The sequence below is a fragment of the Symphalangus syndactylus genome, chromosome 3 (genome assembly GCF_028878055.3).
Source record: "Symphalangus syndactylus isolate Jambi chromosome 3, NHGRI_mSymSyn1-v2.1_pri, whole genome shotgun sequence".
In the NCBI taxonomy this organism is placed as follows: Eukaryota; Metazoa; Chordata; class Mammalia; order Primates; family Hylobatidae; genus Symphalangus; species Symphalangus syndactylus.
In genome coordinates this window covers 20,848,090-20,875,493 of record NC_072425.2, presented here as the reverse complement: position 1 = coordinate 20,875,493, position 27,404 = coordinate 20,848,090, and the positions used below count along the sequence as shown (strand labels likewise).

The 27,404-nt window shown below is 49.8% G+C and overlaps 2 long non-coding RNA genes across 2 annotated transcripts; both read right to left on the bottom strand.

The window, feature by feature from the left end:
• Positions 1–10,254: 10,254 nt before the first annotated feature.
• LOC134736281 (uncharacterized) lies at positions 10,255–16,746 on the bottom strand. Its single transcript, XR_010120186.1, has 3 exons — positions 16,150–16,746; positions 15,830–15,901; positions 10,255–10,347 (listed from the first exon to the last, which is right to left on the bottom strand). It is a non-coding gene; the product is annotated as an uncharacterized lncRNA (long non-coding RNA).
• Positions 16,747–24,844: 8,098 nt separating this feature from the next.
• Positions 24,845–26,589, bottom strand: LOC129478905 (uncharacterized). The gene is made up of 2 exons (XR_008656497.2): positions 26,260–26,589; positions 24,845–25,285 (listed from the first exon to the last, which is right to left on the bottom strand). It is a non-coding gene; the product is annotated as an uncharacterized lncRNA (long non-coding RNA).
• Between the last annotated feature and the right edge of the window lie 815 nt (positions 26,590–27,404).

The following is a 27,404-nucleotide window of genomic DNA, read 5'->3' as shown; positions in this document are numbered from 1 at the left end:
TTAATGATCCTTTTCTGAGCACAAGTGCAGGGACTGGGGACATAGAGATGAATGAGACACAGTCCCTAGCCCTCAAAAGGCTCATAGTCTAGTGGCCAAAGTTAGTGTGGACACACACACTTAAAACCCAAAGTGGCAAGCAGAGGGACATTCAAGCTGCTGGGAATCAAAGCAGGGAGCATTTGTTTCTAAGTGGGAGGACCAGAGAAGGTCTTCAAGAATACATGATATTTGTGCTAGATCTTGAAACCCCAAGCACTGTGCTGGCACGTCAAGGTGCTTTGTAAATATTTGTTAAATGGAAGAAGTAAGAGAGGGAGGAAGAGAAGGAAGAAGGAAAGATGGGAATTTGCCAAGTGCTGAAGAGTTTTGGTGACATGAGATAGTGTGGAGAAGGAGTAACTGATCCTGTCCAGAGGCACAGGAGGCTTCTCAGCGGTGGCATGTGAGCAGAACATATCCCACCTCCTGCTCTGGAACTCTGACTATGCAAGGCACATAGTAGCTGCACAGTAAATGTCGACAGGTGTGGTGGTATTTAATGCTATTTGTTCAACGTTTTCACCTCTCTGCTTTCCAGGCACTTGCTAGGATTGTACTTCTCTGCCACCTGTAAAGTTAGGTGTAGTCACATGACTTGCCTTGGCCAGTGACATATGAGCAAAAGTGACATGGGTCACCTCTGAACATGTTTTGAGAGCTAGTGAGCAATTTATCATGTCCCCTTTGGAGGCTAATACAGAGAAGAGGTCCCCTGCCAGTCTTCAGTGGGCATACAATAGGAGCCACTGACATTCTGGGGTGGTTGTTACTGCAGCAGAATCTGTCCTATCCTGACTTATGGAACGAGTGAGTCAGTGGAGCCCAGGGAGGATTTTTGAATTAAGGCAGGGGCATGAGGCCCCTTTGGAAGTCACAGGTGTGGTGAGGCTGCAAAGGAATGAATCATCCTAAAGCCCATTAAAAATATTTCTTGAGAAAAGAATCTTGGGGCCCCAGTCTTTGTTCAGCCAAAGGGAGCTGGAGTGTACCTCCAGCCTGCTGACCTTTCCCACAGCCCCTCGCCCTCTTCTTTCCTAGGGGCAGCATTTTGAGCCTCCTGTTACCACATCTGTAACCCTTGTTCATTCCACTGGGTCATTCATTCATTCCCAAACATTTCTCATAATCTGCTCTGTGCTGGACCTTGTGCTTGGGGCTGGGGAGACCAAGGTGGATGAAACCGGGCACCGGGTTTCAGGAAGCCCAGAGCCTAGACAACAACACAGACATAGAAACAAATGCACTGCGGCCGGGCGCGGTGGCTCACGCTTGTAATCCCAGCACTTTGGGAGGCCGAGGCGGGCGGATCATGAGGTCAGGAGATCGAGACCATGGTAAAACCCCGTCTCTACTAAAAATACAAAAAATTAGCCAGGTGTGGTGGCGGGCACCTGTAGTCCCAGCTACTCGGAGAGGCTGAGGCAGGAGAATGGCGTGAACCCGGGAGGCGGAGCTTGCAGTGAGCCGAGATTGCACCACTGCACTCCAGCCTGGGTGACAGAGCAAGACTCCGTCTCAAAAAAAAAAAAAAAAAGAAACAAATGCACTGCAATACAAGTGGGTGGACACATGCACACACACAGAGGTGCCCCAAGTAGGAGAGATTGAGTTGGCTTGTCTGATACTTGAGCTAGCTGCTGAAGAATGGCTGGAGTTCATCAAATGGGAAAGGCAGGAAGGATGTTCCAGGCAGCTGTGTAGGGTTATGAAAGAGAAGTGGGGCCGGATGCGGTGGCTCAGGCCTGCAATCCCAGCACTTTGGGAGGCCGAGGTGGGTGGATCACTTGAGGGCAGAAGTTTGAGACGAGCCTGGGCAACATGGTGAAACCCCATCTCTACCAAAATCCTACAAAAATTAGCCAGGCGTGGTGGCATGCATCTGTAATTCCAGCTACTTGGGAGGCAGAGATTTCAGTGAGCCAAGATTGTACCACTGCACTCCAGCCTGGGTGACAGAGTGAGACCTTGTCTCAAAAAAAATGGAGAAGTGATTCTCTCAGGTAGACTGAGCGGCAAGGGTAGAGCTAGGGGATTAGGCGAGGAGATCTCGTGAAGGTCCTAGGGTGCCAGGCTGAGGGATCTGGACTTTGTCCTAATGTCAGCAGGGAGCCAGCAAATGTCTTTGGGTAGAGGACGGCCTGGGTGAGAGCTGAGTTTTGGCTGTGGGAAATAGCAGGCTGCCAGTCTCCAGCTGGATGACTTGGCAAGTGATGTAACTTCTGTGTGCCTCAGTTTCTTCATCTGTAAAATGGGACTGACAATTGTATATATCTCATAATGTAGGAAAGGGGAATATTCCAAGGAAAGCATTTGGCAAGGTGCCTAGCACAGTGTGAGGGTCAGCAAATGGTAGCTATGATTATTATCGGCAAAACGTAACATCATGGGGAACAAGAGTGGTGTTGAAGGGCACTGGGAAGGAGGGGATGTCACATTTATCCAGCCACCTTGCAAACTCTTTGGGCCCTTACAGCTTGCATCCTATATGCCTTGCATCTTCGCAAAAGCCAGCATCTCCCTGTGTCCTGGAGGATGGACTAGCCAGGCAGATGGAAGGTTTGCAGCAGGCACATCTCCATGAGCACAAGGTCGTGGGTCTATGTCACTGTGATGATAAACCCTGGGACCAGGGATGGGCAGCTTTGATGTGTAGCTACAAAGGCCCAGCTGCCCCTGTGGAGATGCCAGGTCTTCACAGGTGATGACACCCCACCCATTTTGAAGCATGTCTTTAATAAGGGCTGTTGGAGAGGCCAGGCTGTGCTCTGGAAAGTCCCAAAGGCCACTTCTGGAATAGGTCTGGTTAATACGGGCACAGAACAGACAGAGCACTACTCAAACCCAAATCCTTCAAATAATTGGGATAAATTTTCCTTTAGGCCCAAAGAGGAAGGACGCTAGCTTTGTTTGTGTGCCTACTATGTGCTGGGACTTGCACATCTAGAATCTCACCAAATCCTCCCAGCTCCCTTGCAAGTTGGTCTTACTGTCCCTGACCTGCAGATGAGCACTCGAGGCTCTGAAGGGCCAGCCACTTTTCACACGGTCTAAGGAGAGGACCCAGGTGGGAAGCAAGTTCTACCTGACCCTGAAACCCAATGACTCTTGTTTCTATGGACTTAGGGGGAAAATGTGTTGTTGTTTTTTTTTCCTTTATGTTTTTATTAAGAGGCAGCATCTCACTCTGTCCTGCAGGATTCTCCCCTCCACCCACATCTCTGCCTGGGAAACGCTTACTTTTCCTGCTTGACAAAGCTCAAGCATCACCTGTCTGAGAAGCCACCCTTGGATCTCCCCACCATCGCCCTGGCCAGTCTCTGCTATGGCCCATTTGGTGCCTTTCTCTCCCATTGGACCGTAAAGTCCTTGAAGACAAAAGTGCTTCTGAGCCTCAAACTTCTAGTTCAGGAGACTCACAGATTTCCTAAGCAGATACTCATCTCTGCACACTTGAAGACAAAAGTGCGTCTGTGCCTCAAACCTCTAGTTCAGGAGACTCACAGGTTTCCTAAGCAGATACTCATCTCTGCACATTTTCGGCAGTAGGAGGGGCTTGAGGGGTAAGGTCAGGGCACACGCTTCCAGGCAGTAATAGGACCTGACTAAGCCTCACTAAAGCCCCATCATGACCCAGGTGCGGTGCCAGGCATGTGACATAGACTCTCTCATGCACTCCAAATACCTTGTGAGGAAGGTTCTTTTTTGATACCCACTTTGCCCAGGAGAAATCTCAGTCCTGGGGAGCCCAAGGCCTTTCCAGTTGCTTAATGGCAAATCCCTGATTGCTAACTGAATCTACAGATTCAGTTACAGATTTATTCAATCAATCAACATGTCCTTAGGGTCTGCCCTGTGCCAGGTTCTGTTTTAGGCACTGGGGACACAGCCATGAATAGCAGGTGAGGCCTGTGTGAGCGTGTGGGTGTGAGTGTGTGTCAGTGTGTGTGTGTGTGTGTGTGTGTGTGTGAGTGTGGTAGAGGGGGCTGGAGGTGAACAGGCTGAGGATCAGGAAAGGCTTCCAGGAGAAGAAATGAGTTGGGGTCAGGTCAGCAAAGTTGGGCGGGGTTAGAAAGGCCAGAGGAGGGGAGCAGCAGAGACCAAGGCCTGAGCGAGAGTGAGCACAGGGGCTGGGAAGAGTTGGAGAAGGGGATTGGGCAGAGGATGGCAAGAGATGGGGCTGGAGAGGGAGGCACGCTCAGATCAGATCCTGAGGGCCTTCCTGAGAAGAGTCACCTACACAGGTTGTTAATGACCCAGCAATCCAGTGCCCTTCAGGGCAGGAAAAAAAAAGTTTTCTGCATATTTGATATCATGGAGATTTCCTGTGCCCACAGCCCTGCCAAGTATATCTCCGTGAGAAGACAGAGAATGGGTCCCCCAAGGCAGGGAGGGAGGCAATCCCGGCTCTCAGAGAGCTCTGCAGTGGAGTATCTGCTGGGTCTTCAGCCAGAAGCCAGACACCCTGGGTTTTTTTAGACCTTGGGTGCCAACCTGCTGTGTGGGCTTGGGCAAGTTACTTTGCCTCTCTGAGCCAAAGATTATTCCGTGTGAAATGAAGAGACAAATCCCTATGTAAGTGTCCTAGAAAAACCTGCCCCTTCATTTCCTCCTGGAAAAAGGAGTTTATTTTGCCCAAGAGGGCCAGCTCAGGGTAGAATAAAACATTTATTGGATATGCTCGGATTCCTTGCAACTCCCAGCAGGCAGTTAAATGCAGGGCGGAGAAGCTGTCCCGGGAACTTTCTAAGATGAAAGGGTGTCCTCTGTAAGGATGGCTCCCCACTGGCCCTCTTTGCCAGCCTCCAGGATGCCTCTCCACTCTGCATAGAGGTCAGGCATGCCAAGGGCTTTGGTTTTTTCCCACTTCTTCACTCTGCCTCTGTGCCAAGGAGAGTCTAACAAGCCCAGTGCTGCCTGCCCATCTCTAGATGTATGTTTCTGAGCCAGTCTCATCCCCGGCTGAGCACAGCGGTTAAGGGCATGGATTCAAGCTACTTACCAGCTGTAAGGCTTGCGGGGAGTATCTGTGAGACTCAGTTTCCTCATCTGGAAAAGGGAGAAATAATGACCACTGTGGCTGTTGCAAAAGACTAAACAGATGGCAAATGGAACGTGTTCAGTAAGTTGCCTGACACATGGGAAGCACACAAATAAAGATTAAAAAATAAAGATTAAAAAATGTAGCATGGTTTTTTGTTTTTGTTTTTTTAGTCTAGGAAGAATTTTTATTAGAAGTAGGAAAAAATTTCAGGTTCTTTTATTGTGGGAAAAACACACACAACATGGAACTAACTGGCTTAACCATTTTTAAATGTACATTTCAGGGACGTTAAGTACATTCACATGTGCAGCGATCACCACCATCCATCTCTAAAACTTTTTCATCTTCCCAACTGAACCTCTAAACCCAATAAACAATAACTTCTTGCTCCTCCCTTTCCTCTAGTCTATGTCAACCACCATTCTTTCTTCTGTTTCTATGAATTTGGCTATTCTAGCTATCTCACATAAGTGAAATCATACAGTATTTGCCTTCTTGTGACTAGCTTATTTTACTTAGTGCGATGTCCTCAGGGTTCGCCCATGATGTAGCTAGCATCTGTCAGAATTTCCTTCCTTTGTAAGGCCGAATAATATTCCCTTGTATGTATAGACCACATCATGTTTCTCCATTCATCCATCAATGGACACTTGCGTTGCTTCCACTTTTGGGCTACTGTGAATAATGCTGCTATGAACATAAGTGTGCAAATATCTGTTTGAGCCTCTGCTTTCTGTCCTTTTGGATAAATGTCTAAGAGTGAAATTGCTAGTTCATATTGTGAATCTGGGTTTAATTTTTATATTACTCATATAGTAAGTTTTAAAGCCTCCATTTCTTCAGCATAAATAGGGTCCCATGGCAAATGGGGACTTCTCCTCCATCCCTCCTCCCTTGCCCAGCACGCAGTTAATACAGGCTCTGCCTACCTCTAGACTCTGATGCCTAACCCAAGGCCCCTCTGAGCTATGCTGGCCTCCATGGTGGTGAGTGTAGTTGGTGTGTTCCTGGCCCGGTGCAGACACACAGCATCCAGCCATCCCTAGTGGAGCAGCTCCTGCCTCTGTTTCCCCTTTGAAAAAGAATCCAGGTACCACCTCCTGCTTCATGGAGCTGTCTGGATGAAGCACCACTTCCGGGGAGCACTACTACCTTGGAGTGACACCACATGGAAGAATTACCTCTGCCTGCTGCCAGCCGGGGACCCCAGCCCTAGGGCACCATTGTCTTCATGGCCTCACTGACCCTTCACAGTCTGTACCCAGGCAGGTTGGTGTTCTGGTTACAAGGACTTTGGGATCAGATAGATCTGGGCTTGAGACCAGGCTCTGGCAGTTGCCAGCTGTGTGAGTTTGAGAAAGACACATCTCTCCTCTTTGCCTGTTTCCTAATCTACAGAAGGGGATAATAGCTGACTCTGTTAACAGGAAAATTAAGCGAATGCATGGAAATCCCTGAGCCCTCTGTCTGGCACAGAGCAAACAGTCAGTGATTAGAGTTTTCAAGACCATGTCATTACCTGGTTAGGCACAAGAGTGAAGGAGGCAGAGCTTCCAGGACTGAGGGTGGAGAGGAGTTGAGATAGTGAGGTACTTCTGAGCAGCGTTTTCAGGGTTCTAGCTGAGGACACTTGGGAGAAGATTCTGAGTCAGCCAAGCCAAACCCTTCCCCTCCCCATGGCTCTACCCTCACTGAAATTTCCTTTCCTTACTATGAGTTGAAGGTAGGGAAGGAAGCACACATTTGTCAAATATCATTGTGTGCCTTATGGTGTCTTATGGAAAAAGAATGTCAGCCATTACAGCTTAGTTAATCCTTTCATAACTGAATAAAAGAATGTTTATGAGAAAATTCTTTTCTCATAGTATTTTTTGCCACTAAACTGTTACTAAAGGGCATTTCCAGGAAGCAGTAATATGGAGGTTGCTTCTTATATCTTCCTTTAAATCCTTGTATTTGAACAGGGCTTTAATGCTCACACAATTTTTTCACATGGTGCATCGATCATCTTGACCTATTTACAGATGGGGGAACTGAGGCTCTGAGAAGTCAGAAGGGTGCCATAGAGAACTGGAGTTGGAAAAAGCTCTTTCTCTTTTAGGCAGTCCCCACTGAGCACTGGTCATGTGCCAGGCACTGAGCTAGGGACAGGGTCTGGGAGATGGTGATGATGTGGGCTCACCGTCTTCCTCCTTCCTATGTGATATGGTTTGGCTCTGTGTCCCCACCCAAGTCTCATCTTGAATTGTAATAATCTCCATGTGTCGAGGGCAGGACCAGGTGGAGATACCTGAATCATGGGGGCAGTTTCCTCCATGATGTTCTCGTGATAGTGACTGAGTTCTCACGAGATCTGATGGTTTTATAAGGGGCTGTCCCCCTTTACTTGGCACTTCTCCTTCCTGCCGCCATGTAAAGAAAGACATGTTTGCTTCCCCTTCTGCCATGACTGTAAGTTTCCTGAGGCCTCCCCAGCCATGAGGAACTGTGAGTCAATTAAAACTCTTTCCTTTATAAATTACCCAGTCTCGGGCAGCCCTTTGTAGCAGCCTGAGGACGGACTAATACTCTATCTTGTAGGATTTCTTCTGTCCTTGGCCTAGGAGTAGATACATTTCCCAGCAAGGTCAGCTGCACTGCATCCCATACACTCTCTACCCCACGTGCCACTCTAGAGTGATCCCTAGGGCTCCTAAGTCACAGTCAGCTGCAGCTTGGCCTGGGGCGAGGTTGGTGGGCACTTTACTGCCTCCCTCAGAGCCATCCCCTCTGCAACCCTTGGCTTTCTGGTTGTCACCTTGTAAAACAGGATGATTCCAAAACTCTATTTCTGCCTCTAATTGTCCCCAGCATTGTCATCACCTGCTACCCCACTATCGAATCCTCCTCTTTGCTGCTCTGTATGGCTGAAAGGCTACATATGAAATTCGAGTGTAGATCAGCCCTCCAAACTTGGCAGGGCCCATGTCCCCTCACACATCGCTGTCCTCTCCACTTCACTCTAACCACTACTGACCCAGGGCTCCTTTCTCCTGTGGTGACACTGTTGGTTTTTGAGAACCAGGGACAGGTGTTTCTATTTTTCCATGTCTCCTCTCATCTTGGAAACCCATCCTGCCACAGTCATTTGGGATGCTTATTACACTAAATGTGCTTGCCTGAGACCCCTACAGAACAGTAAGTTCCATGAGAGTAGCTATACCTCTCTCTCTCTCTGTCTTATTCACCATTATTCTGCCTGAGCCAAACTCAGTGCCTGGCAAAGTAGGCACTCAAAGAAAAAGGAGCTCTATTTCCCAACATAGTGTGTGGTTCTCCCTCCCTCAAACCATCTGCCAATTGGACAAGTGGGCCTCCCACTGTTTACCATTGTCTTATGTAACTTGGATGGGTAGAATAGGACCTAGCAGAGGACCTCAGGCACCTCGCTACAGGAGACAGAGACCTATCAGCTAATTCCCTTCCCCGATGGGCAGTCAATTTCCTAATCATCTTTGAATCCATCACACATTTTCTCTGTCCTGTTCACAAGAAGACCACCACAAGCTGGCCTCATTCTGATCACTCATCACACCATCCCTAAGTCTACCCATCCAGTGAACCTAACAAAGAAAGAAATGTGGCTGATCTGGCATGACTTGTTCTTAAGGAATCATTGTGGGGTCCTGGGAATTACTTTCCTTCCTAGGTGCTCTCCAAGCCCCGAGTTTTCTGGAACCTTGCCCAGAGTGATGTTAAGCTCACCACCCCATGTATTTGCAGAATCTCTTGGCTTCCAGATTTTGAAAATACAAAGCACCCTTGTCTGTTCCTTAGGCTCTTGGCTCTCTCTGGTTCTCCTAGATTCCCTAGCAAATCCTGTGCACAAGTTCTCTTGATGTCCTAAAATGGACTCCTCCCAGCCCAGAGGTTTCCATTTCTGTGCCTCCCAGTGCCCTCTGAGCATTGCCTCACCTCCCCTGGCCTTCTGTTCCCTTTCATAATATTCACTCTAGTCTTTTGGTCTGGTGGTCATTTTCCTTGCTAGTTGCAGTAGGTTGAATGGTGACCCCCAAAAAGATATGTCTGTGTCCTGGAATCTGTGAATGTAACTTCATTTGGAAAAAAGAGTCTTTGCAGAAGTAATTAAGGATCTTGAGATGAGATCCTCCTAGATTACACAGGCAGGCCCAAAATCCAGTAACAAGTGGTCTTATAAGAGACAGGCAAGGAGAAGACACAGACACAGAGGAGAAGAAAGCCACATGAAGATGGAAGCAGAAACTGGACTGCTGCAGCTACAAGCCAGTGAACACATGGAGCCACCAGAAGCTGGAGGAGGAATTCTTTGTTGAGAATTCTCTCTTAAAAGGCCAGGGGTGGTGGCTCATGCCTGTAATCCCAGCACTTTGGGAGGCCAAGGAGGGAGGATCATTTGAGCTCAGGAGTTCGAGACCAGCCTTGGCAACATGGTAAAACTCCATCTCTACTCAAAGTACAAAAATAAAAATAAAAATTATCCGGGTGTGGTGGTGGGTGCCTATAATCCCAGCTACTGAGGAGGCTGAGGCAGGAGAATCACGTGAACCCGGGAGGTGGAGGTTACAGTGAGCCGAGATCACACCACTGCACTTCAGCACTTCAGCCTGGGCAATAAGAGTAAGGCTCTGTTTCAGAAAGAAAAAAAGAAAGAATTCTCCTTCACAGCCTTCAGAAGGAAGGCTCTACTGACACCATGATTTTGGACTCCTGGCTTTCAGAACCATGAGAAAATAAATTTCTCTTGTTTTCAGCCACCCAATTTATGGCGATTTGTTACGGCATCCTCAGGAAGCGAATCCAGCGGCGGAGACCGGAGCTGCTAGTTCTGCCTCCTCTTGGTCACGAGCCTTCTTTGCGATGACCATGTCGGCCTCCCCACTGGCTTGGCTACCTCCAACCTCACTCCCTCCAGTCCCTCTGCTGCACCACGGCTGCCGGAGTGACATTACTAAAACACATGACGGCGTCGCATTCCTGTTTGAAACTTGTATCAGCTAGAATGCTTTCTGTTCCAAGTGACAGAAAACCCAACCAAAACTGGCTTAAACAAAAAGGAATGTATTGGATCATAAACCCAAAAAGGCCAGGGACTAGGGCTGGCTTCATCTCGGCTGGATTTGGGGCTCAAACGATGTCACTGGAACTCATTTCGCTCCACCGTGCTGCTGCCTTCTGCTGTGCTGGCTTCGGTCTCAGAAGCCCCATGGTTGTGAGGTGGTGACAGCGGCCCCAGCCCCTACATCCTGTCAGATTAGAGACCAGCAGAAGGGATCAAAGACCTCTCCCAGGTCCTCAAGCCAAAGCCCAGGATGGGCTCCCATTGGGCCGGATTGCTGGTCCCTCAGCCAATCACTGTGGCCACAGCAGTGGAATGCACGGATTGGCTTAGGTTTGGGTCACATGCCGCTTCCCCTGGAGTCCTGGTGGAACTGCCTCTACCAGAACCACTGGACTGGGAGGAAAGAAGGGCAAGAAAGGAGTAGGACGCAATCCCCAAAGTCCCACCCTAAATATAGTAAATGCATGCAGAGCAGCCAGGAAAAAAACCCCAGCCTGTCCCTCCAAATGCTCTTCCATCGTCCCTGCCAAGGCTCATCAAGATCTAAGTCCCTGGTCTTCAGCCTCAACTCCAACTTGCTTGACAGCCCCAGGCATGGGGCTATGTGCCTTTGCATGGTCCCCTTTGCCTGAATCACTCTTTTCCCCTCCCCGAGCCCTGATCTGTCTAGTTTCTACTCCTCCTGCTTCGCTGGAGGCGTTCACTCCACTCTGGGCCCCAGAGCATCCTTCACCCCTTCGACAGAACTTGACTGCTAACGAGTCTGTCTCCTCGACTGAACTCTGCACTTCAGAAGGGCAGAGACTTACTTTATTTTTATTTTTAACAAACACATAAAGCCCTTTCCAAGGGTCAACCACCATTTAAGCACTTCACAAGTATTAACTCATTTAATCCTCATCATAAATATGTGAAGTAGGTTCTATTATTAACCCTACTTTTAAAGATGGGGAAACTGAGGTACAGAGAGGTCATATCTGATTTATCTGTGTATTTCTTTTTTATTTTTTTTTTTTGACAGAGTCTCTTGCTCTGTCACCCAGGCTTGAATGAAGTGCAGTGGTGTGATCACAGCTCACTGTAACCTCAAACTCCTGGGCTTGAGTGATCCTCTCGCCTCAGCCTCCCTAGTAGCTGGGACCACAGGGTCATCTTTGTATTTCCTAGGCCCAGCCCAGGGCTAAGCATCTGGTAGGTATTCAAAAAATACATATCTTTCAGATTGCCTCTCCTGGTCTCTGCCCCTAGTCCTACCAGGATGGCTGTATCTTCCGATTTTCCCATTTCCCAAAGTTGCCCACATTCTGGATCTTCCCAGACTGGAAAGAGGGTGTTGCTAAGGCAACCTCAGCCAGAGCAACTCTGCACAGCATCTGGTGTCCAGGCCAGCAACCCAAAGGCTGGCATAGAGGCCTGTGACATGAGGAAGGAGCCCTATCTGGACCCTTTAGGGCTATGAAAGCCCCGTAGTGGGAGGATGAGCCCAAGAGTCCTCCAGGTGGCCCTCTGCCTCAGTACTCATGATCATTCCTGCTGTGTTCCTGAGCCCAGTCCAGGGATCCCATCCTGACAGTCATTTACCTGCACAGACTGCTGAGGACCACTGTGTCCCCAGAATCCTAACGTGAAAGCTCCCGAGCTTTAACTGGCTCCAAATGAAAATGTGCGTGCATAGTCCTCACAGGAGCAATGACTGAATGATGACCCACAGCCTCCACCTCTGCAGATCGGCCTGGTTCTCTCTTCTGCCTCCCTCTCCTCACTCAGCTTGTTCCCGTCCCTCCTCCATCACTGTCAGAGCTGCCTCGCTTTCCCTCCCTCTGCAGCTCCTTTCTCTGTCTGTCCCTGTCTGACTGTCCATCTCTGGCCTTGGCCAACCTCCTCTCCCTCACTTCTCTTCTGCCTGTCTCTTTCTCCTTTCTTTTCTTTTCTTTTATTTTTTCTTTTCTTTTCTTTTCTCTTTTTCTTTTCTTTCTTTCTTTCTTTCTTTCTTTCTTTCTTTCTTTCTTTCTTTCTTTCTTTCTTTCTTTCTTTCTCATTCCTTCCTTCCTTCCTTCCTTTCTCTCTTTCTTTCTTTCCTTTCTTTCTTCTTTCTTTCTGTTTTGAGACAGAGTCTCACTCTGTCACCCAGGCTAGAGTGCAATGGCACAATCTTGGCTCACTGCAACCTCTGCCTCCCAGGTTCAAGCAATTCTCTTGCCTCAGCCTCCCGAGTAGCTTGGATTACAGGCGTGCGCCACCATGCCCAGCTAATTTTGTATTTTTAGTAGACACGGGGTTTCGCCATGTTGGCCAGGCTGTTCTTGAACTCCTAACCTCAAGTGATCCACCTGCCTTGGCCTCCCAAAGTGCTGGAATTATAGGTGTGAGCCACTGTGCCCAACTCTCCTTCTCTCTCTCTCTTTTTTTTTTTTTTGTTTGAGATGGAGTCTCACTTTGTTGCCCAGGCTAGAGTGCAGTGTGGTACTGATCTTGGCTCACTGCAACCTCTGCCTCCTAGGTTCAAGCGATTCTCCTGCCTCAGGCTCCTGAGTAGCTGGGACTACAGGCGTGCGCCACCATGCCCGGCTAATTCTTTTGTATTTTTAATAAAGACAGGGTTTCACATGTTAGCCAGGCTGGTCTCAAACTCCTGACCTCAGGTTATCCACCTGCCTCAGCCTCCTTAAGTGCTGGAATTACAGGCATGAGCCACCGCACCCAGCTCTCCTTGTCTCTTAATGCTTGACTCTTCTCTACTGTGCCCCCTGCAGTGCATCTGCCTGTTTATGTTCCCTGGATATCGGGCTGTCTGTCTGTCTTCCAGCTGCCTTCACCCCATCCTTGGTTACCTGGGCTGTCCAGTAACGAGCTTGGGACCTCTTTCCCATCAGAGTGAGAGGACCCCTCTGTAGCAGGGCAGCCTCAGAGACCCCCATCCATGACTTGCTTCCATTCTCTGAGCCTCCTCCTGGATCACTTTACTCCTTGGGGTCCCTCTGCCCAGCCCAGGAGGCAGGAACCCTCACCACATGGGCAGGGTAGCTGTTTGCTGCCCTGAAGACCAGGCCCCGGCAGCCTCCCTTAATGAGCGCGCCTTCAGTGACACATTCATTATTCCTGTTCGGTCGCTTCGAGTCAAAACTGATTAGTTACACTTACCACCGCAAAGATGTAATGATTTTATTGTTTATCTTCAATTTATTTTGATTAACATCTCCGTTCTTTTCATTGCAAGTGCAATTAGGTGCAATCTAACAGCGACTACTTTAATTTTGTTGAAATTAAGATGAATAAGTGATGGCTTATGGTGCTTTGTTTAACAAATAAATCATAGTTAAGACGAGTGTATTAGTAATAAATGAAAAAAGACAGCTTAATTAAAATGCATGGAGACAGCCTCTTGATGTACATCCAAAATCCAAATCTGAATTCCAAAAATCAGAGGGAGCTGAGGGTTAGGAAGACCCTTGCTGCCTCTCGAAATGGTGATCAGAGGAGACAGACGGTGTGGCTTAGTTTTGAGACTGCTGTGCAGAGAAGAGCAAGGAGTACGTCATGGTCCTTATGAGGTGGTCGTATCTTGTCCACAAAAGCCACCTGGAACCCAGGTAGAAACAGACTTGGGAGGATACAGGAAGAGAGGCCTTATCCCCCCTGGTGACGGTGGGGGCGGTAGGGGGGGACTGGCTGCCAAGCCCACACCCTGAATTCTTCCTGGGAACCCATTTCGGGGAGGGGACAGGGCCCCACACCCCTACATCTGGGGATCAGCCCATTTGGCCTATTGAGGAGCTCAGTGCCAAGCCGAAAACCCTAGGGCAAGTCTCGCAGTGTGATCTCCTCCCCGCTGGGCTGAGAGGGACTTCCCCATCTCTTGATTTGGAAACAAAGTGCAAAAAGTCAGCCCTGGAAAGTTTCCCGTGTGAAGTTTAAAAGCGCCTGTGCTGAAGAGGCCGACTTTGAAGCAGCTTGCCGGGGCCCCTCGGCAGGCTCCTGCGAGTCAGAGGGCCGGCCTCGCCTCAGATCCGCTGCGCCTGCCTCCGCAGGGCTGGGAAATGGGAATTGTTTTTAAGTTGAAAAATTACTCGTGGAGCTCACTCCTTTGCCATTGCTCTTCTTTTGTTCTCAGTCGTCGCCTTCCTCTGCCTTCTTCTCTTTTGCTTCCTTCTTTTAGTAAAGAGGAGCAGGCGGACCGGGGTTCAAATCCGGGCACAGGTTCTTACTGGCTGTGTGATCTCAAGCCTGTGACGCAACCCCTCTGGACCCTAGCGCTTTAACAGAAAAGCGGGGCCAGTGGTGCCCTCGAGGCGGGGCGCTGTGGAGACTGGTCCAGGGAACTGCACAAAAGTGCCCAGCACCTGCCTGGCCCTGGGAGGAGGAGCACCAGAAGCATCAGCTCCCTCCCACTACAGAGACCTTTGCCTCCTCCTCACAGAGCTTCAGAGGCAGGTCTCCTCCCCCTTTCTTGTGGCTCTCTGAGCTCCTACTGAGCCTTCATCCTTCTGTGTTTAAACTCCACTTTTCTTTTTCATCCTCCAAATACGTGTTTCTGAGTGTCCGCCTTGGTGCCAGGCACAGTGCCACACCCTGATGATGGTGCCAGGTGAGAAAATGCACGATGGACCTGCCCTCAAAGAGCTTCCAGCCACATGCCTCAGGTCCCCCGTGAGACTCCTTCATCACGGTCATTGCATCCTTGTGTGCTCAAAAGTGTCTTTCCAGAAAAAGGAGTGCTTTGTGAGGACAGGGGCCATGCCCAGCACAGGGCCTGGCACACAACAGGGGCTCAGTGGCCAAGGACAATGCCTCCTGTGGGCCTGACTTTAAGGGCACAGAGAGAAACCAAGCCTGAGTGTGTGCTGCCAGGGAGGCCACCCTCGGATGGGGGCATGGCTGCCATAGTAGGCAATGACATCTTTGGGTACACAGTGCTGGGACATAGCAGAGGAGGGGACAAGAGATGGCAGTCCCCAGGAACAACCAAAGGCAAAGAATGAGTCTGCATGCTGGCCTGGCTTCCTCCTTCCTGCTCAGAAAAGGGGAAATCGGGACTCGTGTTTGAGGGTTCATGAGAGCAGTTTCTATGCGCTGAGGCCGGGACTTCCCAGCACAGCCTACAAGACACTGCCTGCCCACGCCTGGCCCCGCCCACCTCTGCAGCCTCATCCAGCTCCCCACCCCACACCGGCCACACCGGCCACTCCGGCTTTCCCGCTGGCCTTGCTCCCTCCACCACCTCTTTTAGCACCCCCTGCCCACTTCCTACCAACCGCAATCCTGGTGCCCCAACTGACATCAGGTCTCAGCTTCGATGTCATCACACTTTGGGAAAGGCCTTCCTGAGCCCCAGACCAGGTCAATTTCCCGGGATATCTGGTCTCCTCGTACTCTCTATGTTCCATGGCACTTGTATAACTGTCATGAAATTGTGTAATTGCTGTCCACAGTCTGTCTGCCACCTAGAATGCAAGTTGCATGAAGGTAGAGACCATGCCTGCCTTGTGAATTGCTGTCTCCTCAGTGCCAAGCAAAAAGCTTGAATAAAAGCTGGACAGAATAAATAACCTGTGGGCTGGGCACTTTATGGATTCCACGAATGATCCCAATGGCAATCCTGAAAAAGAGGTAGTTATTGCTCCCATTTCACAGATGAACAAACTGAAACTTGGACCAGTGTGGCTTACCTAAGCAAGTGGTCTTGAACTCACATCTCTCTGACTCTGAAGCCACACTCGGTCCGGGAAACATCCCTGAAACTTAAAAGCCAATCATGGTGTGATGGGGAATGGGGAGGGAAGGAGGGAGGGTAGGTTTTTCTCCTGCTTGGGTCTAAGGACAGGGAGAGAGCATTGCCCCTCTGCTTGGTGTCAACCAGGGAGGAACCAGCAGGTGACAGGGCCTATCAGATCCAGCTCAGGTTGTGCCCACTCAAAACCTGAGGACAGGAGGAGGGGAACCACAGTCACTTTTCAGGAGGAGCTTTAGGGACCCTGGAGGAAACTACCATTAACTTTTCCCGCGGAACTGCCCTCTAGTACTTGTTCTCGAGGCTGAGGAAAGGTGTTTTGTGGGGCACACAGGGCACCCAGCGAGCCCTGGGTGGCCGCTGCATTTGAGGAGGCGTGAACTTCAACAGGGGACCACAGGCAGGGGACACCTCCTGCGTCCCCCATCGCCACCCCACCTAGAGCTGCTCATCAACTCCTTTTAGAGATAGGAAACTGCAGCCCTGGCGTGGAGTGACTTGTCCGAGGTCTCAGAGCGGGGAAATGGCTTCAGTTGCATTCTGGGGGCCGCTGTTCCAAGGAGAGACAGAGAAAGAGATAGCGAGTCCCCCTGAGCAAGGCGAGAAAGGGGGGAGAGTGAGGGGAGGTAGAAGGAAGCCGGAGAGGGAGGGAGGAAGTGGTGAGAGCAGCCGAGGAGAGAGGGGTAAGAGAAAAAGAGAGAGGCAGTGAGGAAGAGAGCCGGGGACAGCCAGAGAGGCCGGGAGAGGCGAGGAAGGAGGCAGAGAAACGCCGCGGAGACCGGGAGATGGAAAGAGACAGGGGGAGGCGGGCGGGGACGGCCGGGGGGACCGGCCGGTGACAGCCACGGAGCGGGAGGCGGGGGACGCCGAGCGCTAGCGGGCGCGGGACGGCGGCGGGCGGGGCGGGGAGGCCGGGGACGCGGGGGACGCGGGGGACGCCGCGCCGCCCCCTCCGGGCGCTCGCCGCCGCCCCCGCCCCCGCCCCCGGCCGCACGCGCCGGCAGCCTAATGACCGCAGCCAGCCCGCGCCGCGGCCCGCGCCCACTCCAGGCGGCCGGCAGCTGGCAGCGCGGGGCGAGCGGGGAGCCGCGCGCCGCAGCCCGGGTGGCAGCTCCCGGCGCCCGGCCGGCCCTGATTGATTTGTCAGCCGAGGCAAGAAAAACGGCCCCTCTGATCCGCGCGCCCAGTCCTCGGCTCCCCGGGCGCCGGGCCTACCTCCCGAGCGCCTAGTCCGGCTCTGGGCCGGCCCCGCAGGCTGGAGCACCCCGCCCGCCCCAGGAGGGAGCCCTCCGCCCCCCGGCCCGGGCCCCGGTGCCCCTCCCCGGTCCCGCACGCAGCACGCCGCGCACCTCCTCCGGCTCGGCCCGGCCCGCCCGAGGGCCCTGGGGCTGCCGACGGCCCCCTCACCCCCGCTGGGCACCTTGCCCGCGCCCCCAGCCCTCACCCTGCCGCTCCCCCCCAGCCCGGCACCCCCGCCCCCCGCCCCCCGGCCCTGGCCCGGGGCCGCTCGCAGAGCCGGCCACACCCGCTGCGGAGGACTCGCCAAGGTAAGGAAGCGCTTCTGCGCGCCCCAGGGGCCTGGAGGGCTGCGCGGGGTGCGGGCAGGGCCACGGCAGGCACCCGCGGACCCGGACCGGGAACCGCCGCTGCCACCGAGCCGGGAGCACGGGAGGGCCCCGTCGCGGCCGGGAGGGCTTTGGGCGAGTTGGGCTTGTCAAAGGGAGGACCTGGTGGCAAGTGGCTGGCAGTTGCCGCTCTGTCTGGAGCGTGGGGGAGTCTCTGTCTCAGAAGAAGATCTCAGGTACAGAGATCTGTCCAGATCTTTTTCTCTTTTAAGAAATTCTCTTCCTCTGTCACTATCCTCTCCGAGTCCCTAAAATTTTATAGACATTATTTTCCTGTGTCTCTTTTGAGGAATCGCCTCTTTGCCACCCTTCTCAAGCAGAAGGAGTCTTTTCCCATTCCTCTTCCCCAATTAAGCACATCCTCTCCCTCCTCCAATTTGGAAGGTTTTTCTTCCTCTTTCTCACTCCCCAGTTTAAAAGGAAATTATCTCTCCCCACAATTTGCAACCACCTTCTGTGGCTCACTTTCCCATTTCCAAGGCTAGACCCATTCCTGTGCTGCCCTTCACCCCCGTAATCCTGGCTGTGCAGACCAATTTGTCTTCAGCTGGAGGGATCTACCTTGTGTTTTTCTAGTGCAGGGGCCAGCTGTGGGGACTCCTCACCCAAAGTACGGCACCAGCAATCCGTGGCAGCCCGCAGGAAAGCGGCAGCTCCCCAGCCGCAGCCCAGGTGCATGGGGCATTTGTTTCCACGGGGCAAGGAAGGAAGACTTTACCCTGAAACAAAGAATTGAGACCAACCGAGACTGTCCCAGCCTCTTCGATGGCAGAGGAATCCCAGCTTCTGGACTGAGGGGCTACATGTATCCCCCCCCCCACCTCTTTAACTTTAAAATAGTTTAATGAACACAGAGAGAGAAATCATTTTTTTTTTTTTTTTTTCTGCGTGGTGAGCAGTCTACAAAGAGAAATGGGAAAGGAGGGAGAGAGCTTTAACTCTGATCCCCGCAATTAGTTCCCTGGGATTGTTGGTGTGTTGGGGGGGGCAACCCGGGAGCCTCAGTTCTTCAGATACAAAAGCATTTAGATCGCTTTAGACCGGTTAATCCTGAGTCTGGCTCGGGTCTCTTTTGTTTCCCAACTCCATTGTGGGTTTTGTGCAGTTTCTCTCTGTTCGCGTGATTGACTAGCCAATAGATGGTAATTATCCAAATGTCCCCTCTGTCCTTTGACTGACTTCTCTGTATTATGGGCAACTGTCATGCATTCTGTCATTCCATATCATATTACACATATTATCATATGAAGTCTCCCCCCACCCTTTAAAGGAGGGAGCCTCAGCGCAGATGCTGCTGCTTTTAAAAGGAAGGGCCCCGAATAATTTGTGCGGGGCACGGTCGGGAATACAGAGCAGGGGACTCCCGAGATGGGAGGTTCTGCAGGTAATTTGTTTTGCTGGTTGGGGGGTAGGGGTGGTCTCTCAGGTTGGAGTTATAAGAACTGTGCTGGGGGCTTGGAGCAGGCTTGTGCCAGCTTGTATTCCTCTGCCCAGGATCTTGGAGTAGTTTGGATGGATCTGGGATACCTTCTGGAGAAACTTGGAATCCATTTTTTGACCCCAGAATATCAGAAAAATCTGCAGGATCGGGTCCTTTGGGAGTAATTGGTTCTTAGCGACACATGCTCAAGACAACAACCCTTGGGATCCCAAAATATATCTCTTCTACCTGTGGCCCTTCACAGGATCAGTCCTTTGGACTCTTTCCCCGGTTTGCTGCCAAGCAGGCTGGGGATGCAGGAGCCAGCTGTGTCTGTTTCAAACCCCCACAAGCTGATGCTGAAGCTCTGAAAAGGGACAAGCTCTTCCAGTGATGCTTTTGCACAGATAAACTTAGTGCCCCTTGGTGCAATTGTGCTTGCCATCACTTAAGAGGGAGGTAGGATTTATAACAAGGAGACTTTGCAGACAGAGACTCTGGGGTCCTCTGAATCTGTGGGCAGGACTAGCCTTTCTTTTGCTAAAATGTGAAAAAAGTGTTTTATTATTGCAATGGATATGAAGTGCCGCCCAGATGTACAGCCTCGCAGGCAGTTAATTACCTTGTTCTTCATCAAATATATGAGCAATAAATTCTCCGGGAAGGGAAATGTGTGTGTCTGTGTGTGTGTGTGTGTGTGTAGATAAATAGGTGGATAGATAGATAAATGCAGGAGAGAGAAAAACACACTCTTTTAAGACCACAGAAAGAGGCAGACTATTTTATAGGAAGCTTGATACGCTGCTGCAAGATGCTTTGAATTTTTCAATGATCAAATATACATGATCAAGCTGTGCATGTTAGGGTGTGAGGTGCACTGACGGTCAATGGCTATTGATCAGGCTGTTAAGTTTTTCTGTTCAGTTTTATAAATATAGATGGATCCCAGACTATTTAAACAACTAGATAGTTAAGAAACTAGCCTTCTACATTTCTTTGGAGAAGGGGAAATGTCTGGTCAGTTGCATAAACCCAAACCATTGTTCACCCCCATACTTCCTCCCTGCCCCCAAAATACCTTGGAAAATGTGAGGCTCGTTTGCAAGAGTGTTCAAAAATAGAGTAAAAATATTCCAAATGTTTTGTTTGGGGTCTGCCAATAATAGTCACCTTACCTGAGCCTAGCTTTATTCACAGGCTGGGAGTTTATTTCTCTCTCTGTCTCTCTCTTACACACACACACACACACACAATTTTGCAACCACAATTTTGACCCAGACTGCCAGAGAGATGGGGAGGGTGCCACTTCTAGGAGTGGGGTCTAAGGTCCCTAAAACCCTTCTGGTTAGGAACCTGGTAAGCCAACCACATGACCCTTCCCAATGAACTAATTTCTCACTAGTCTAAAGATCTATTTAGAAAGGTGTGGAGGGGGTGAAGGATGGAGATTTAAAGGTAACTTCTAATTGGTCTGGAAAAGTTAAGCTGATGACACCTTGAAAATCTCTCTGTTTCTTTTTCATTCTCTCCACCACCAAGAGATGACACCTTGAAAATCTCTCTGTTTCTTTTTCATTCTCTCTCTCTTTTCTATTTTTCTCTGATATTACCTTCTAGAAATTAAAAGTGGACTTGAAGGAAAAGGGCAATGAAAACAGTGGGGGGAGGAGAGAAAGCGAAGTTTTTATTTTTATTTTTTTGTGGTGCATAGCAATCTTAATTATAACCACCCAATTAGCTATTTTGTATTTTGTAAAAGGATTCAAGAAATCAGCCTTCTCCCAGATCAGTAAAACTTAAGCATACAGACAATTGATAGTTATATTTTGTTTCCATATCTTAAAAAAACAAAGTGTAGATTTTTGATTTTTCTATCTGCAGACCAGTCTTTACCAGCTAAGTACTCCTCACCGGAGGAGCTGAGGCATCCCTATTGATAAACCCCCCTGGAAATTGAACCAAAATTGGCATCCCTCAAAAAAGTTGATCCACCTAGAAACGGATGAATCAGTCCTGATTGGGTGGACATGCCCTTTCACCTCATTGTGTCTGACCTATCACTTAATTAATCTCTCCCAGAGCAGAGCTGTTGACAATACCAAAGATAAGCAGTATTTTGAACAAAGCAGGAAGCTTTTAAAAGAACAAGCCACAGTGAGGTTTGAGGCTCTTAAAAATGTGTAAATCATCAGCATTAGGATGTAAAGTTCCTTTATAACGTACCTGAAGCTCAGAGATGATCCCATCTTTGCTAGAAACTTTCTGTGCCTTTCTTTAGCCATGGATGTCTTTAGACATTCATATTCTGCCTCTCTCCTCTGCTGCTGGTTCCCTTTCTCCTGTCTCTCCCTTTCTCTGGATTCATACTTTCCATGGCTACTTTCCTGAAAATTGTCCTCTGCTTTCCAGCCTTGCCTTTGGCTCTTCACATCCTTTTTATAGTGTTAGGGCTATCGAGGTAGTCAGCTTCTAAGGCTTCGGGGGACAAACTATCGACTGCATCTGCTGGTACCTATGAAGGAGGACATTTGTGCTGCAGGCACCTTGGTGACATACAGGGAATAGTTCATTAATTAAAAGACTTGCTAATTGCTGCTTGAATTACTGTACAGAAGGAATGAAATGAGTTTGTAAAAGATAATAATTTGTAGAATGCATTTTTTTGTTTAAAATATTTTTATAAACAGGTCTTGGAAAATGTGTTGCTTTTGCTGTTGACTCTATCGTCAACAATTCAACTGAGCTTCAATTAATGATAATATATGGTCTGGGATCCTTCGCTGGGCCCGACTGATGGAAGAGCTTTGTTGAATTTGGTGCAGGTGGCACTGTTTAATAAGCACAGGAAAGAGTGAATAATGTAGTGCTTGCAAAGAGAAGTAAATGCAAAATAGATCGCTCTAATTATGGCAGCCCCCAGAAATGGAGATGCAAGCTGAAATGGCCAAGTAGCTGGGAAATTCTAAATAGTGTCGATTGTCCCCTGCCTTTTTACTTTCGAGGGCTGACAGGGTAGCTTAAAAGTAAATTTGGGTGAGCTCATCTCATTCAACACAAACACAAATTCAAAACCTGAGTCTGATGACCTATCAATGTTTGCCTTCACTGTCTAGAATCCATCACCAGATAGTAAAACTCAGCACTAAAACAGGGCCATCTGAACATCTCTTCCTGCAAGAGATCGGCACAAGCTCATTACAACTAGCGTTCATATTTTATTGCAAAGTGCCAGGAGATTTTGTTTTTGTTTTTGTTTTGTTTTGTTTGAATTTCTTTATGCTTGAGAAAATTAGCCTATAGGAAATCAAAGTGTGAATACTTAAGCAATCAGAATTTCTCATATACCTGCAAGGGCTTGTAATGATTTTCATTCATGCAAAGATAATCAATGGGACATTAGTTGTTTTAATTAATGGAAGAATAAAAATGTTGGAGAGGGGTGCCAAGGGACTGGGCTTCAGCTGAAGCATATGTGGGAAATGACTCATTCCTCACCTAAAGAGACAATGCCAACTTCCCAAAAGCAGTAGAGATTTGCTAATCAAACCAGTGGAAAGTTGGACTCGGGTATGGGAGGGGTCCTGTTGAAAGTGTAGGGGGAGAGATGGTGGTCACACTGGGCATTTTTCCTCCCCTGCAACCTCAGTGTTCCCCTCGGAAAACTACCACATCCTACATCATCTTCTAGGAGAGGAATTGTCTTACTTCCTAGGAAGTTGCACTTTGTGCTGGGAGCCTAGTATGCCTTGTGATGGTAAAATAGTGCCAGTGGCTGGAAAGCTCAAATCAACATTCTTCAGCCTGGACTAAAGAGAGGCTGGGGCTGAATGGGTGTGCTAGACATGGGGTGATCTGTAAAGCAGTGGCTCCAGCAAGTGGGTAGAGACCCTCGTCCTCTGATTGAGAACCCAAGGAGGAGCCAAGTCCAGCATCTTTAGCTAAAAACTCTTTTGTTTTGTAGAAATGTTTACCAAACCCACCTCCAGTCAGTGCTGCCTGGGCACTCCAGTCAATTGGTGTTAGTGTATGGGAAGCTCATAAAAGGTTTATGGGGAAACCTGTGCTTAGAAATGGAGTTTAGAGGTGTCCTGCTGTCAGAGAAGGATGGGAGAGATGCCTTTGAATGAGGAAGGCTGTGATAGGAAAAATTTTTAGTCTCAAGTGCATGGAAATATGAGTTGTCAGCCAGTCAAGGGTTCATCTGCTTCCTCCTCTACCCCCGTCCCCACTTTTTCCATACAAAATCTTTCGGATTCTCCTTTAAGCAAAATGTGGTTTCCTATGTGAGGAAATTTGTTGCCGTTGTTTTTGTGCTTCAACCTGAAAGGCTTGCAGAGCAACCAGATTAGCAAAATGGCCCTACTAGTACTGGATATTATTCTGGGCTACATTAAAAAGAAATGATTGTCAATAAATGACTGTAGTTATACCAGTTGGGGAAAAAATGGCATCTTTTTGCAACATTTACTTTTTTTGGTTTTGCTTCCAGGGAAATTTACATCATTGCATGGAAATTAGCCATGAGGGGATGCAATTAGCTATAGTGTATTTTGTTACAATTGTTCTTTAAGAAAAATCTGATCTGACAGATTTATATTGTTGACAATGTGATTTAAGCAGGGCCTAGATACAAACTTTCCCCACCCTAATCAATAATGGTAAATCTTTTTGCTGAGGTGAACAATATCTGACCTAGTATTCATATTTCTTTTACCAATTCCCTGTAATAAAATTGAACATTTTGTCACCACTTTGAGAAACACTGCCAAACACCTTAAAACACATGTCACATGCCAGCAGCCCCTCATTTCCCTCCTCCGGGAGTTTCTACATCTGGAATCATAATCACAGATAAAAACCTTGACAAAATTGCATCTGAGCACATTCCTCTCCGCAGCCTTTACTTTCTCATAACATTTAATACAATATTAATACCTGCTACCGAAAAGCAGGAGGGAGGAAAAGGGCTGCCAACCTCCACGTTTCCTGATGCATCATGTTCAAACCTGAAATTCACACTTCGTGTTTCATTTTAAGTTCAGTGCATTTAACAGGGCCCTAGAGAGAGAGCCCTGGTTAGTTCCCCAACCTGCTCAGCTGATGCCCAGGGAGGCGGTTTCAGAATTGTTCAGATCGCTGCAGGGAGAAGAGGAGGAGGAATTGGGCTTCTCTCTGCCTGCAACAGGCCAAGCCACTTATCTATTCTAGTGTCACAGACACGGGGTTCCTCTTCGGGAACAACTAAAGCTCCACTAATTTTCATTGTCGATAGTGGTGATAAGCAGATTTTCTGTGTAGTGTGACCAAGGCAATGAGCTGATTTCATAAAGAAAGAGATAGCTACTCCTGAACTGATTTACTGCTGACTGACAGCCTCTCACATCAACATAAAACACTCCCTGCTTTGCTGAATGAGGCCCACAAGCCTGGGAAAGGTGTGTGTGTGGGGGTCCTCACTGAAGATACAGAGCTTTTCTGCTCTCCCTGTGACTCAGCCTCACCCCACCCTTTCTTGGAGATAACCCTAACCCTGCATTCTTGTGCAGTGGCAAGGAATCACCCTTCCTCTGCCTTACAAACAGGAGACAGAGGTTAGAGAGAAGGGGAAAGTGTAGGAAGCATATCCCACTGGGGGTTTCCTGGGGGCATGCATGATACTCTGGAGATGGACTTTTACATGTTGGTGGCTTTGTTCAGTCCCTGCCACTCTAACCAGAATTGGGGTTGAGACAGACCAGGAGTGTCCCCCCCCTTTACAAAATGTAAACCTCCAGGTTTCTGGAAGGTTTAAATCGGTAACATCTCTAACAGCAGCCTCAGTGCAGAGGGGACACACACACACACACACACACACACACACACTCTTCCCTGAGCATTCCCACTTTGTTGAGGAAGGAGTATAATCTGCTGAATGGTGCAAGCAAGCCAGGAGGACAGAAGATGTTACACTTTACTCAGGGAATAGAGGCGGGCAACTGGCCCTGTGACTGCAGCCAACAGCTTTAAGAACACAGTCCTTTCTGCTTCGAGGTTAGGGAGACGTTCTCGCCTCTTTCTTCTTTGCAGTTATTATTCAAGAGGCTTCCCTCGACCCCAGTCCCCAGCACCATCCTCAGAGCTTCAGACCATACATTGGCAGTGAGCAAAGGGGGCCCCAGGCAGGCGGGTCTGGGGCCAAGGAGGGCGGCTCCCCTGCGCGGATCCTTCCCTGGTGGCTCCCAAATCCGGCGTTTTCTCTGCCGCATCTCCCTCGGGGGAGACTCGGAAAGGCTGCAAAAATCTGGGCGCCCGTTCGCTCGCTTGTCAAGAAGCAAACTGTCTTCACATTCTCCAAGAGCAACATCCCTGCCTAGGAAGAGGAAGGAAGAGGCAAAATAAATAAAACCAGTTAATGTTGTAGTTAACTTGCAAATCAAGTAAATCTGTTGGTGCCGTATTTGAGAAATAAACCATCACAGCGTCACAGCAAACACACACTTCTGAACGTCTTCATTTTGATTTAATGGTATATCAGCGTCAACTATCGCTTCCTCTGCTGGTACACACGGCCTGATGCCGCGGGAGGAGGGTGCCCATGTTTATCACCGAGTGAGATGACTAATTACACCTTGTCAATCACCGGCTATGAAGACATAAAACCAGCGCGCACAATGAAGTAGTTGCCTGCAGCGTCAATTAGTTGGCGATTCTGAGGTTATTGCGTGGCCCTGCTTTGGCCGCCTCTAATAACGGGACAGAGCGCCGGGAACCGCGCGCTGATCAATCACCCTCCTTCCGCGGCCGCCCGGCTCCCTCCCCTCTCCCCCGCCGGGTCTGGCCTCACTTTCTCCCGGCGGCTTGCGCTTCCTCCTTTCGCGGCCCCGGCTCCGTGGCGCCGGCAGCCCCGGGAGCCCCGGGAAGTTTGCGCGCTGCAGCTCCGCAGCCGGCAGCCGGGAGCCCCGCAGCCTTCGGGGAGCGCCGGGGCTGGTGGCCCCTTTGTTGGAGGAGGCGTGGAGGGAGCGCTTTTGTTCTGAGTTAGTCACGGTGGCCGGCTGGAGGCTGCTACCTCATTATGCGCCGGGTCTGCTTGTCTGCGAGGAAGCAGATGGTGGGGAGGTAGGCAGCGGCGAGAGTGGCCAGACCTGAATTCCGTTCACCTGTCACCTCCCACAAAAGGCAGGTTCTGGGGACTGAGGGATTCGTTGCCACTTTCGGGGGGAGGGGGAGGTCGAGGGGCCGCCGTTTCCGGCGCCTGCGAAGGTTCCGTACCTGTGGGTGCCCGCTCCCCCCACCCCTTGCCTTTCCCTTGGCTGCGGCTTCTCCCACCGCGTAAATGTCACTCACGTGTCAGGATGTGTGTTTACAGCCTGTTCCTCTCCTTGTTTAGTCTCGGCGGACAGGGCTCAGCGGTTGTGCGACGTTCCCCGCCGCTGGGGGAGATTAGCAAAGTTACCGGCCTCTGGACCCCGGGGCCTGGGCGCCCAGATCCCGCCCCGCGGCGGGAGATGCGTTTGAGCATTTTACAGAAGGAGCGCGTCCCAGCCTGACGCAGAGGGATGAATAGACAAGCGCACCGGGTGGGAATCTCGACTGCCTGGGTATCTGGGGTCGGCCCAGCGTTGGACGTGGGCTGCTGGTCCGAGAGGTGGCGACGGAATCGCGTGCCTATATGTACCGGGGAGTGGAAAGTTGCAGGGTGTGTTTCCACGTTTCTTGAGCAGCCCGCGGCAAGAGTTGCTGAGTACCCCACCCCCCGCCCCCAGATCCTAAGGCAACCCCTCGAGCTTTCAAAACGTATTGTATCCGGCCCTCCCGGGAGTGGAGTTGCACCAAGGACAAACACTCTAGCGTCATTACAAATTTTTTCTACCCCTTGGGCGACCTCCAGATGAACCCTGGTGACTCTCAGATTGGATTTTCATTCCTTACTTTCTTTGAAAGAAAGTGCCCCAGATGCGTCAATAAAACATGCCTATGTATTCGTGTAGGCGTCCGCGTGCCTGCGCGCCGGCCGTGTGCAGGCGCTGAAGCACACGTCTGTGTGAACACACGGGCACGCGCGTCTTTCAGTTTAGTGGTCCTTCCCTCTCGTTGGGGCATCTGTACACATGCAGAATATACACATATAATTGTAACTTCAGGTTTTTTCAAATATGCAAAACGACCTCGTAGGAGCACTTGCAGTGATTTAAGTAGACTCGCCTGAGCACGCAAGTGCAGGTATAACGTGCAATTTACCATTTTGCAGTTGCATCCTTCTTCCCAGCTCTAGACACTTACACCTGATGCGCATGTGTAAGACCCTAGCTCTATAGTGGCTGTGATTTTGCCAACAGAGATAAAATTCGTGCTGGCTGTGTTATTGCCAACAGAGATGAACATGTGTATTTGCACACATGAACACAAGTTCATGTGCTTGGGCATTACACGCATACATATATTTGTGCACGCATATATTTGTGTGTGAAAGTTACGCACGTGAAAAACAT